The sequence below is a fragment of the Hydra vulgaris genome, chromosome 10 (assembly GCF_038396675.1).
Source record: "Hydra vulgaris chromosome 10, alternate assembly HydraT2T_AEP".
Classification (NCBI taxonomy): Eukaryota; Metazoa; Cnidaria; class Hydrozoa; order Anthoathecata; family Hydridae; genus Hydra; species Hydra vulgaris.
Window position 1 is genome coordinate 592,501 of NC_088929.1, and position 13,636 is coordinate 606,136.

General features: G+C 26.0%; 1 protein-coding gene across 1 annotated transcript in view; it reads left to right on the forward strand.

Annotated features, from left to right (window-relative positions):
• The window catches only part of LOC136085708 (snaclec 3-like), a 74,900-nt gene that overhangs the window by 36,052 nt on the left and 25,212 nt on the right, over positions 1 to 13,636 (forward strand). The window lies entirely within an intron of this gene.

The following is a 13,636-nucleotide window of genomic DNA, read 5'->3' on the forward strand; positions in this document are numbered from 1 at the left end:
AGAAATGGCTCTTTAAAACTCGCAAAAATAAAAAAAGCCATAAAAACAGGATAAAAACTATTTTTCTTATCTAGAGTGTTGAATTTTAAAAATATACATTTTTTATCCTCCGTTTTATTATATTTTTGTTGAAATTTACTTCCTTTAATTTATTGTTATAGCCCCGAGTTTCAAAAGAAGAGCATTTTAAGCCCTAAATAGCAAAAAATGAGCTATTATTTAATATTTTGATTTTAAATATATCTATTTTTAATTAAACATCTAAACAATTATTTAAATGTATAAAATATCATTAGGTTAGTAAATGTAAATAAAAAATCAAACATTATTTGTGAGCTAATTACAATGCCTCCAAAATGACACGGAAAAAATCGTGCACAAGTTTGTGCGATTTGCTTTTGCACAAGGGAAAAAAAAGCCAACAGGCAAGTTACTAATACATAAGAGGTTAAAATGAAGGCTCATTTGGTGTCAAACTATTCACTGCAAGATCCAAGGTTTCCATCTGGGCTTTATATTGACTGCAGATTGTACTTAACCAAAATAAAAAATGGAGATTCTCCAGTCAATCTATCAATAGCAGAGAACTATGACCAAAAGCTAAAAACTATAACAGAGTATTTTATACAAAATTGCAACTTATTTTTTAATATTTACCTAGTAAGGTAGAAGTAGGGGAGTGTTTGTTGTTTACTTTGGAGGTTTCTAAGAGGTTTTACTTTGTGTTGGAGTATTATTTTCAATGAAATGTTTTAATTGGTTGTTCAAGTAAAGTTTAAAAACAAATTGGTAAAATGAGTAGTAAAAATAAATTTAAATATGAAAAGGTTTTGCGCATAACTTAATTACAAAACAAACAAAAAAAACATTCCGGGAATAATATATATATAATAATAATATATATATTTATATATATTATAGTATAAATAATATATATATTTATATGTATATATAATATATTATAATATATGGTCTAAGTTAACAAGTATTTATCTAATCACAAACCTCCCCCTCTCTATTTTCTGTAGACAAATATTTAGATTTTCTAAAAATATAAACTACGATAGTAGTATATAATAATATAATGTTATAAACAAAAAATCTATTTAACATTTATCGGTTTTTATCAGGTCTATGGAAAGATGTAAATGCAGAGTTTGTAAAATTGCTAGCTTGAATAGTCTTCAGTGGAAATTATTTGTCAACAAACAAAAGAATAAATCTAATAACTCAAGATTGTTTCCCACACGGATCTGTTTACACTGCTTTGCTAGTATCTTTAGGGGATCAAACCACTCCAAACATAAGTGTAAACTAAAATTGGAAAAGTTAGCCAACATTACAAACCTAATTGATCCCAAACTGGCTGAACAGATTAGTTATAAAACTATAAAAACAAAGTAAGAATCAGGCAATTCAGTCATCTCCATTACGTCCCCTAATGGTGGAAAATCTTTGAAACTATTGCCGGAAGAGAACAAGGAAACAATAGTTGAGGGATTTCTGACTGCAGAGAATATCTCTATAATACAACAGGAAGCTAGGCTGACTGATAGTCAAGTTATTTCAGTTCCAAAATACTTGAGACTTGAATGGGGATGGAAATGTATTGTTCCTCGTATAAAGGAGGCTATGAGAGATCAGAAAGGTATCTTTGGAAAGTTATTTTCTCAGAAATTAACTACATTTCAAGACTCTAATGGAAAAAAATAATCCGACCCTTTTTCTTCTGTTCCAATATCTTGGAGTTTGTGGAAAATCTAGCATATCTTAGGTAACAAATTTGGTCGTTTTTTGTTTTCTGAGATTTATTATTTGTTATTTTAAATTAATTGATGAATATTTATATTTTATATAAAATCGTAGAGAACAGCCTTTCTTAGAGATGGCTTCAAAGTTTGGTCTTGATTTTGGAAAAGTACATCTGAAGCTAAATCTTACACTTTATGATCCAGATGATTTAACATTCATCAGACTTCAAGCAGAATAACCTAGAAAATGGGCATTGGTTCAGGTAAAAATAATTTTAATTCTCACATGCTATTGGTTTTAACTTATGTGTTAACTTTTATTAAGTGTTCAAAAACATTTATTTAGGAAATCATTACAAAGATACTGGAAGGAGAAAAATTCAAATCACTGGATCAGCTCCAAAGGTTCCAGATCATTACTGCAAAATATTCATAGAGAAGACTCAAATCAATCTTCTATTGTTTAACTTCCTTAAACTCTAAAATATTGTGTCTGGAAAAATGTCATGTGCATCGAAATATCCATGCTTATACTGTGAGTAAATAGTGAAGGAAGTGAGGCCTGGCAGACAGATGCTACACTCAGAACATTCGGGAATATTAAAAACCACAAAGAGGATTGGATAACCTCCGGAGGTAAAAAGATCAAAGCAAAAGAGTATACTAAATATGTGGCGACTCCTTTGCTCTTTCATGAAGATGATCCTGATGACAGCTTGGTGATCCTTAAGAGTCCACCACTAGCTCTTTATCTTAAGTTGTCCCTAAATCATATCCTTATGGGGCTACAAATCATTTGGCCAAGACTTCAGGATTGGTTAGCAGGACATTTTATTCTCTTCGAACCATACCATGGTGACACACTTGAAGGTAATAGGTGTTCTAAGCTTCTAAGACTCCTTGATAGACAGGAAAAAGTACTTCTTATGGAGCTATCTGGTTTTTTGGATTACATGCATAACTTTTCAAAGGTCATTGACTCTACATTTGGCGTGTCTGTAGATCCCGATTATAAGAATGTTTTACAAAAACCTAAGGATGTCTTTTAAGTCTTTACAGGAAGAGTTTGAAGTATCTGAAACCCCTAAAGTTTATGTAATAAACATACATATTGAGCAGTTCATCAACAAAACAGGAAGGGAATTCTCAGAACAGGAGTTGGAAAACTCACATTCAGCATTCTTGGAGGTTCGGAAGCAATATTTGATAAAAGACCTTTCTTTGCCAAGATATATGGAAAACTGCTCTAAGGCTATTCTAAACTTTAATGCTAATAATATTTAGTTTTTAAGGGCCGTTTCTCAAAGTTTTCCGAACAAATGTTTTTTATTTTTACAGTTTTTTCAACTAGTATATTTATGTCTAAGAATGACACAATACATTTTTTTGGGTGTTTTCATAGAGTTTTGGTTTCTCCCAGGTACACGATGTAAAATGAGTAGATTCCAAACCCACTACAATTTTACTTTTTTTTAATTTTTGAATTGTTTTTTGAGTATGTAGATTTTTTAAAAAGGTATTTCATGTTTATTCAAAATTAAATATTAATTACTTTTTTCTATGGTATCATATGACTATCATTATTTTTTTCTTTTTTCTTTAGCTATAAATTTCTTAAATGAATAATTTAAGATTAAATATTTTTAATATAATTCATATAAAACTTATTATTTATAAATAAATTTTTTGTTGTTGTTCTTTTTATATCACATTTTTATTTAGTTTATTTTTTGTCTAAATAATTTAAGAATTGGTTTCAAAAAAATAAGAAGTTATGATTTTATATAAAACACTTTTTATTGTTAGAGCAATTTATAGTTTAACTTATTTAATTAAATTTAAAATACTTTTCATTGCCTATTAAGTAAGAGCAAATAAACAGTAAAATGTAAAAGTAAAGGATTAATAAACAACGCAAAAGTAAAAATAAATTCCTCAAAACTAAGATTATTATTTAAGATAACAAAATATATGTAAATATATTGAATAACTATGAATTAATAATCTACAGTAATTAATTAACTATTATTATTAATTTCTAATTTACAGAAGCTTTATTAGAAGATATTTAATTCATCTAAGAAAGTAATTACTTAAGTTTTGTTTTGAATTGGTTTAGAGAATAATTAGTTTTCAATTCATTATTTAATGTTATGCTCCGCAACTTTGGTCTTCTATTTACAATAGAGAATTTAGAAGTGGAAGTTTTGGATTGGATGTAATTGTATTTTGAAAATCTAATAGGGTATATGCGATTTATTTTTTCGAAAAATGGAATAAAATAAGACTGGTAATATATTTATATTAAGATGAAAATAAGAATATGATAGAGGTTTAGTGTAAATACATTTAGTATATTGAGTTCATTCACAGTGTTTGTGTGTGTGAGAAACGATCTACGTTTGAAACTATCCTTATAGCCTGTTTTTGTTTGCTAATTTTTTTATTTTCGTTGCGTTAATGTTGCACCAAGCAATGTTCGCATAACTTAAGTCGCATTGAATAAAAGAAAAGAAAATTAAACAAGATTGATTTAATAACTGCTTAGCCAAGGGGCGAATTAAGTTATCGTGAATTGAAAATTCCGTGAAATATTTTGGTCTTTAAATCTTTAGTTTCCTACAAAACCGCGAACTCATGGATCCTAAGAATCAACTCTCACTAATTTCATTGAGACTCTCATAACTTACATGTTTAAAATATTACTTTTATGAAACAACTGTAAATCTAGCTAGATTACCCACTGCATTATGTATTTGTATTTACATAGCTAGGTAAATAAAAATACAGAAAAAGCAAATACAGGATTTAAATACTTAATGTTATATGACAAAAGTTTAAGGAAATATAAATAAGTTAAATAAAGTACATTAAATATAAACTACATCTTTTAGGAAAATTTTTAGTTAGATTGCAATCTCTGATTTTATATTCCTTTCCAGGAGTGGATCCAGGCTGGAGCAAGTGTAGCAGTTGCTACAGTCAGCTCAGTTTTTTTTCTCTTTTCATTTTTTACATACATTTTTTTTTTCCATGCGAAAGAGAAAAATAATTTAAATAAGATATGGAGGTTAAAAGTAATTTTTTAAAAATTTTTTAATTCTATTTTGTTATTTATAAGTAATCAAAATGCGGTGCTTCAAAAATTAATTCAAAATCGTATCTGAGCCAAGTCAACTATGTTACGGAAATAATTCATTCGGAAAAACGAAATGCTTCACTGAAAATTCTATGTTTTTAACGGGTTTTGTCTCACATGCCCATACATTTTTGAAAGAATGTCAAACATTTCGCAGCATATCAACTAAACTTAAACTGTGAGTTAAATAAAATGGCCAATCGACTGCAGCAACTGTAGCGAAAGGTAATTTGTCATATTTTGAAACAACTCATACATACCTCCGATAATTTATTATATATAGAGGCTATTTAGGTGCAATCTTTTTATTATCAAGGAGGTTTTACGTCGTTACTAAAAGTCATCAAGCGAGAACCTGTAGCAAAGAAAAGTTTGTGTAGCAAACACAGAAATTCTGTTAAATATCTACTCTCCGTTTATAAAACCTTTTTTAGTAAAGTGGGTAGCAAACATTAAATGAAAAGATTTTATAATTATAAAGACTAAATTAAATAGCACCGTTTGTTGGTTTCTTTATTTAGACTTTTATGAAAATGGTGAAATTTGTTTATGTTTATGAAAAATGGTGAAATGTGTTTTCTGTTGTTTTTTCAGTTATTGATCATTAAAGAAGTCAAACGATTTAAAAACGTTTTGAAAAATTTATAGATTTCCCAGAGCCAAAGAAAAAAAAAAACACGTTGGATAGAATGTTTACCTAATGCGAGTTTTAAAATATCTAGCAACACTTTATTATGTGATCTGATTGACATCAAAACTTTAAGAAGCTTAAACTAAAATAACATTTTGCACAATTTTCCACTCAGATTTTTTAATTTATTCTAAAATTGCAAAGAATTTTCTACTACTTTTTTTTTTGATTTGGAAGTTTCTACTTACCACTATTATTCTCTGTGGCAAGGTGTATGTTACAAAAATGTTATTGAATCAGGAAGTTGCTGTTTTTGGAAATGCAGTGATTTAGCTTCTCTTTCGAAAATGGTTATAATATAAATATAAATCAACGTAATTAACACTTTTCCATGTTATTGACACATTTCCGATCAAGATTGAAGACGAGTGTTTAAAGAATCTGCGGGAATATCATAAATCTTTCAAATTTAAAGGCTCAGCTCTAATTAAAAATGGTGATATAGTTTTTTAGTTGATTCCCCTAGGAGTTGTCTAATAAAGTTATATCAAAAAAACTTTATACTACTTTTATTTTAACTTTTATTAGGGGAACTATTGTTCTCTATGACCAGGGGCCGTATTCTCATCTCTCCGTTAAGCTTAACGGAGCTTTTGTTTGAAATTTCATTACAATATTTCTTAGTAAAGAAATGACAAAAATTTATATAAATTCGTTAAAATATAACTTATACCAAAATAAAACATTTATGTTTAAAAAATCATAATTTTAAATAAATTTTTTATAAATGTAGTTTAAAAGAAACTTTTGAATAACGCTCCATTAAGCTTAACGGAGAGATGAGAATACGGCCCCAGGTGCATGTTACAAAAATGTTATTGTATCAGGAAGTTGATGTTTTGGGAAAACCATTGATATAAATTCTCTTTCGAAAAGTGTTTTAGATGTTATGATAACTTGCAATAAAAGTTATATGTTTGATGGTCCTAAATTTCTTTTGAAAATGTTGTGAAAACCTGTAAACAAATAAATTCCTAATTTTTATGTGATCAAATTCATTTAACTTTAGAACCAATAAGAAAGTGAAACAGCATAGGCAATTATATGTGATAAGAATCTAACTCTAAAATTTAATGAAAAACCTTGGTTAACTACAGATGGAACTCTTTCGTTGTTTGACTTTTGTCCACATTATCAAAATCATGCAAAATAATGGACTCAAAACTTTTATTTCTGATAATAGTTACAATGTTCTTCTTTACCACCCTGAAACTTCTACTATCTAAAGCGTTTAAAAGGCTGGTAAATTTATTAAACTTGCTGTCACACAATGGAAAACTTTTAATCTAAAAAGTGTGAGCATACGTTTTAGGCTCAATAATGATTAAAAAGCTTCCTCAGAGATCTAAATGATAAACAAAGAACGCTTGTTTTGGATTTTTGCGATACAGCATTATGCATGAAAAAAATCAGAAAATAGGCATATAACATCAACATTTCACAAAGCATATAACATCAACATGTCACAAAGCCGACGTCTGTATGACGTCTTAATTACGTCTTAAGAAGACGTCATTTCGCAACGCCAAATGAAGTCTTCTTAAGACGTAATTAGGACGTCTTTTTGGTACGGAATAAAGACGTGTTTTTCAAACGTCTAAAAGTCGTGAATTTAGGGCGTTCAGAATTAGTGCTAAATGAAATCACCAAATAACGTTTTTAAATAACCTAGTTTAGCCATCCTCATTTGGACGCCTAAAGTACGTGTTTTTACATGACTTTATTCATAGGTAAGGTTACAATTTATGCTTTTACAGAATTTTTTGAGAATAAGCAAAAAATAAAAATTTGCCTAAACTTTTTAATAATATAATTTTGCTAAGTTTTATAAATTTTAATTTTTTTAAACTTCTTCATCCACTTGTTAATTTCCAAGAACCGACTGTTGGAACCCTTAACGTCATTCACCAACTTTTAGAATCAGTTGCGCGCTTTAGAATATTGCCAACAGCATTTTAAAGTTATTTTTTGCTGTAGGAATCAGGTAAAAAGTCTTAAACCTAAAAAAAATTGTAAAAATAAGTATGTAAAAATAAAGGGGAAAGAAATAAAGAGAACATTTATAATACACTTTATGAAGTAATATATATAAATATATATATATATATATATATATATATATATATATATATATATATATATATAAAATAATGGTATTAAAAATGCTCTTTTTATACAAAAATTATACTTACTTTGAAAGCATCCCCTTCTCAACTGCACTGCATGATGAACCACCGACATTTAAAGTTTCTATTTCTATATTCAAAAAATAACACTAGAATAAGTGGTATCGAACAATTTAATGTAAGTTATATTGGGCATAGGATGATTCATTAGTGTTTTGATTATTTCGATAATATTGTGTATGTGCAAAGTGTGCAGCATGTATATAATTACAAATCAAAACTTTTATGTAACTTATGATAGTAATTTTCCCATATAAAGAAAACTAAACATTCAACCATACCAAAAAAAATACCACTTATTTTGCAACATTTGTATCAAAAAATAATTGATCACAATCAAGAAACTCAGCAATAGAATCACACTAGTAAAGATCAAAACTATTTTGAACTCTAAACATTCTTAATATTTTTTCATTCTTTAAATAAGTAATTAAATAAGCCTATATATTAGTTAATTAAAAAATAAAAATTATGCTATTCGAGTTTATATATATATATATATATATATATATATATATATATATATATATATATATATATATATATATATATATATATATATATATATATATATATGTATATATATATATATATATATATATATATGTATATATATATATATATATATATATATATATATATATATATGTATATATATGTATATATATATATATATATATATATATATAAACAACTGACTTAAAATTTTATTAACTTCATCCTTTGAAAGGGAAATCTTAAATGCTCTTTTTTTCTTGCTGAACTGACTATTTTTAGTATTGTGGAGTATTAAAAAAATAAATCAAAAAAAAATAGAAACCAAAATAGTTAACTTCCAAGATAATTATCACAAGGAAAAATATTACGTACATTAATCTTTGTAAAACTTAGAGATTTATCAATGGCTTCATACATTTTCTAAAACTTATTTTTGGGAAAAGCAAAATTTTAAATCACAGACTTTCAAATTTTGAAGGAGCTAAATAAATTAAAGAAGCTGTTACTTATAAAAATTCACTAAGCATATTACATAAAATAAACTATTTATACTATACATTACATATATATACTATACTTGACAACTCCCTTGAAATATTGTATAAAAATTAACTCAAAAAATAGAGTTACATACATAATAGAAGATTTATTTAATTATAAAATAAACATATTAAATTACATATATTACAATAACCATTACATATAATAAACTATAGTCAAAAACGTCGTTCTATTTTTTTAAAAACGAAGGCAAAAATAAAAATCAAGTTTAGGGTTAAATACATTTAATCAAATAAAATTTCTTTGATTTAAAACAAAGTTAAATACATAAACCTCAAACACATCAATTACAGATTTCTAAATGCATATTTAAATACATATAAATGAAATGTAAGTTTTTGAAATAAAAAACAAAAATGTAGCATAATATTACTAAATACAAACATGTATTTGACCAAAACATATATATGTTTATAAATAAATTTTTAATTAATAAGTAAAATATAATTTATAGAAAATTAAAGTAAGGAGAGCAGTCAAATTTTAACTTTTTTTAAGATTATTAAAAGACTTTTAAGGAGGATTTTTTTTTTCAAGGATATTCAAGGTTTTTAAAAAGAATTGGGAACCCTGAAAACATATGTCAACAAATAAATGACTACATATTGAAACTTTCTCAGCAAACATTGTTGTTGTGGATTTGCAGTGGATCTATATAGGCGTTTTGAGCATTTAAATGGAGTTTAACTTATCGTTTACTTAGTAAATTACTTAAGTGGCCAGACGGTAACATTCTAACAAGTGATATAGCGGTTATTCATGTTATTCAATTTTGGCTGCTGCCACTAATGGTCTATTAAGTATACCATAACCAAAACTGCAACCACCTAAAATGCCTATATAGGTCCACTGAAATTCCTTGTTAAATATTTGCTGTGTTATATATTTTTTTACTAAATATTAAAACTAAAAACCAAATTATCAAAAATTCATTCATACAGAAAAAAATATTAACTCACTTCCATCTTTACATACATTTTTCTCATTCTTATTTGAAGTTGGATAAGTAACTCAAAAATAATTTTTATCAAATAATAAATATAAATATTTATTTTAATTATAATTATTTTTTTGAAATTTTTAAAGAACAATAAATAAAATAGAGAGATTAAATACATCTATTTTCTAAAGGATTATTTAAAGCAGGCTTTGACATGTCTGGTACAACTAATGTCTTTATTCTTTTGTGTGATTTTTTTTGGAGGAGATTCAAATTTCAAAAAAGTGGGATAAGCCACTAACAAATAAGTTTAATTTAAAAAATTAAACCAGTCGTAACAGTTGATTTATATAAGAGATAGGTGGGTAAAAAATTTCCTTATTAAATACGGTTATTCCTTCATAAGTTCCATAAACGGAACAATTTTCACAAAAACTGTAACCATTATAAGATTTATAAACAATCTAGCTGGAACATTGCACAAAAGAAAGACTTGACAGTTACATTTATTTTTTTGTAGTATAGAAAACCATTTTGTATTATTGAAAGTAGGTATTTAGTTACTGAATAAGGCTTGGTTTCATTAAAATAAATGCCAACAATACAAATAATAAAATAATCAAAGCAAGCTAATATTAGCCACAATTGTTTACTAGAGAATTTAAATAAAAGTAAACTATCAATAAAAAGATTCAAAAAAAAAATGCTCTTAACACTTGCCTTTATTTCAAAATATGTGTAATTACCACCACAGGAACAGTTAAAAACTGTTTTTCTCAAAGATGCCGAGGAAACACCTCTAGGTATTTTTTAAAATTATTCTTGCATTTTCGCGTAGTTCCAAACCTTGATTTTGTAATATTTCAAGAAGTTCATTAACTAAGGTACTGGTCCAATTATTTTGAATAGCACAATCTAAAAGTTGTCAATTAAAGATATTGAATTCTATTGAATTATCAGGATAAACTCTCTGTATCATTAATAGGTTTTCCTTATAAAAACAAGATTCTGCGTGAGATTCTGCGATTTCTAAATCTTTTAAATGGTCAGAACTTGGTTCGTGATATAGCATACCAAGTATTATACTTAATAAATTATATCAAGAACCAGTCATATAGTTAGTATAAATATGTACCAATTTCTGTATTAACATTAACACGATTCTTTAGTAATTGAATAAATAAAAAAAAAAAAAAAAAAAAAAAAAATACATAAATTAGCAAAAACCTGTTTATTAGTCGCTTTTCATTTATTAATTCAAGATGCCATAAAAACTCCTTTCACACTTAAAAGTTCTTTTACATTTGAAAGTTCCATTTACATTTGTATTAAAAATGCGTTTTTAATTAAAAATAAATAAGTCTTGATGATTGCACGATTTAATCTATTTAATTTTGATTTAATAAAGCATTCTGGATCTTTTTTGGACAAAAAGTTTATTGGACGCGAAAAAAACGTTCAAAAAGTTGAAAAAACTTAAATAAAAAGAGCTAAACAAAAGAAAATATTTATAAACCAAAAAAAGAGTTAAAAAATATAAATAAACGTTTTACAAAAGAAGCACTACGCACTCAGCTTGTTGAAGTTAAAAGGTCTTAGTCAACTTGAGGTTAATCTTAAAAAACGCGCGTAGTTAAGAAAAAAAAACTAAAGCAAACAAAATGTAAACGATCTAAAAAATTAAAAGGAGTGATCCTTTCTACTTTATATCTAATAACATTTATTAGACATTTAATGTTATATATAAACTGCTAAACTGTTTTCTATACTTACTTTAATTATAATATGATCTTAACGATAATTATTTATCTTAATATGATTCTTTATGTAATAATTCTAACTAATAGATGATTATTAAATTCCAAAAGGTAAAAAGTTTTTTTCGTAAGTTGACAGTAATATAGATTACATGGGCCTCCTTCAAAACATGATATAATGCACATAATTTAGGCAATGAAGTGCATTAACCTGCCTAATGCTCTAAGCACAGCAATAACAAAAACTGCTTTCAATATATAACTAAATAGATAAATTAGCGTTGACTCGTTGTCTCGTTGACTATGTTGACTCGTGTACCTATATTAGGAAAGAGAAAAAAGGTGTTAATGATACTTTTCTTAAACCAGTCAAAACAAGAAAAGTTTATTAAACCTTACCACTTCCTAATATCTTGTTCTCAGGAACTATTTTCAAAAAATTTTATTTAAAAAAGTTATATTGCCTAATGTAAAAATTTTTTTATTGGTATGCATTTTCAACTACGCTTAAGCCATTTTCATAATTTTTAATTAAGTGTTCTCTATTATTACTCGAAAAAGTGTTATGATAGAAACTTTTGGCAATTAACTTCTTCATATCTGATGTTTTAACTTCTACATATTTCACGTTTTTGATATATTCTTTAGCAAATAAATATGTGTCCTTCGTGTCAAATTTGATTCCTAATAGGACTTTTTAAGGAAAAGTTAAGAATATTTCTTTTAAGCAAACCACATAAACCGTCACATGTACTGCGGCCTCAATAGTTAACTCATTTATTGTGGCCTCAAAAGAATTATCACCGAAGATGAAATTTTTTGAACCTATAGATAATCTTCTTTAAAAATAAGGACGACTTTTAAAAACAACTGAAGGCTGCTTTAGTATTCTAAAGCAGATTGTAAGATATAACTGTGTAACATTTGCTTTCGATTGATAGGTTTCCATTTAAAGATTTCACATCTAAATCAAATGGATGAAAAGTTATCTGTTTTTTGTAAAAAAATATGATAAATGCACTTTATCTTGTACAAAAAACAAAAATGTTTTCGCAAAACCTATTTGCGTAACACATACAGTGTATTATACATTTGTATATTGGATTTTATAGGAGTTTAAATATTTTAAATGATTGTTAATATAATGTGTCGTAATAAATTATCTTATAAGTCATTAAAAGACAGATTTTGTTTTTAAAAGCTTTATTAATTTCTGAATATGACTATCAGTTTTTAACCCTTTAGCGTGTCTGTTATTACTAAGCAATACATGCAATCCAACAAAGATTATACTTTAAGAGGTTAAATTGTTCTAAATATTCTTTTTTAAACATATGCTATTTCTTTTTCACACTAGTTAAAATAAAATTAAGTTATTTCCATGGAGTTGTGCATAATAAACTTTTTATTTATTTATATATATATATATATTTTTATTTTTTTCTTAAGTTTGAAACTTTTGTAATTAAACATCATTAAAAAGAGCCAATATTGTAATATTTTTAAGTTATAAAGTATTTCCAGTTTTGTAATCTTGTAAATTATATACTTAAATAGTTAGTTATTTATGGGTAATTTTATGTTGGCCATTTGTTTTTGTAATTTTAATTAAGCTGCTTTTTTTTGGGTTTTTCAAAAAATTATTAAATTAAGTCAAAAAGATAGTTATTTAAATTTGTATTAATTTAAATAACTATATTTTTGACTTGATAATTTTTATCAATTTATTTAATTTGTATCAATTTATTTAAAAATATTTGTTTGTGTAGAAAGCCTTGCAATGTTAATTTATTGGCTTTCCTAAATTTATTACAACAAAATATTTATTTAAATTAAGTCAACATTTAAATGTAGTTGTATCGGAAGAGAAACTAATTCTTTTGCCTTTTTATTATTGCCATTAATATCATTTGTTTTTATTATTAATATTATTATTATTTTTTTTATTGTTGTTCTTATCGATATTACAATTATTAATATAGCATTGTTAATAGTATACATTTAGGTGCATAGGCCGGACATACTTTGTGTGAAAATTTTTCAAAAAACAAGTATATTATTTAAAATCGTATGATATTATAGGATTCAAGTGCAACAAGAATTAGTGTTAAAG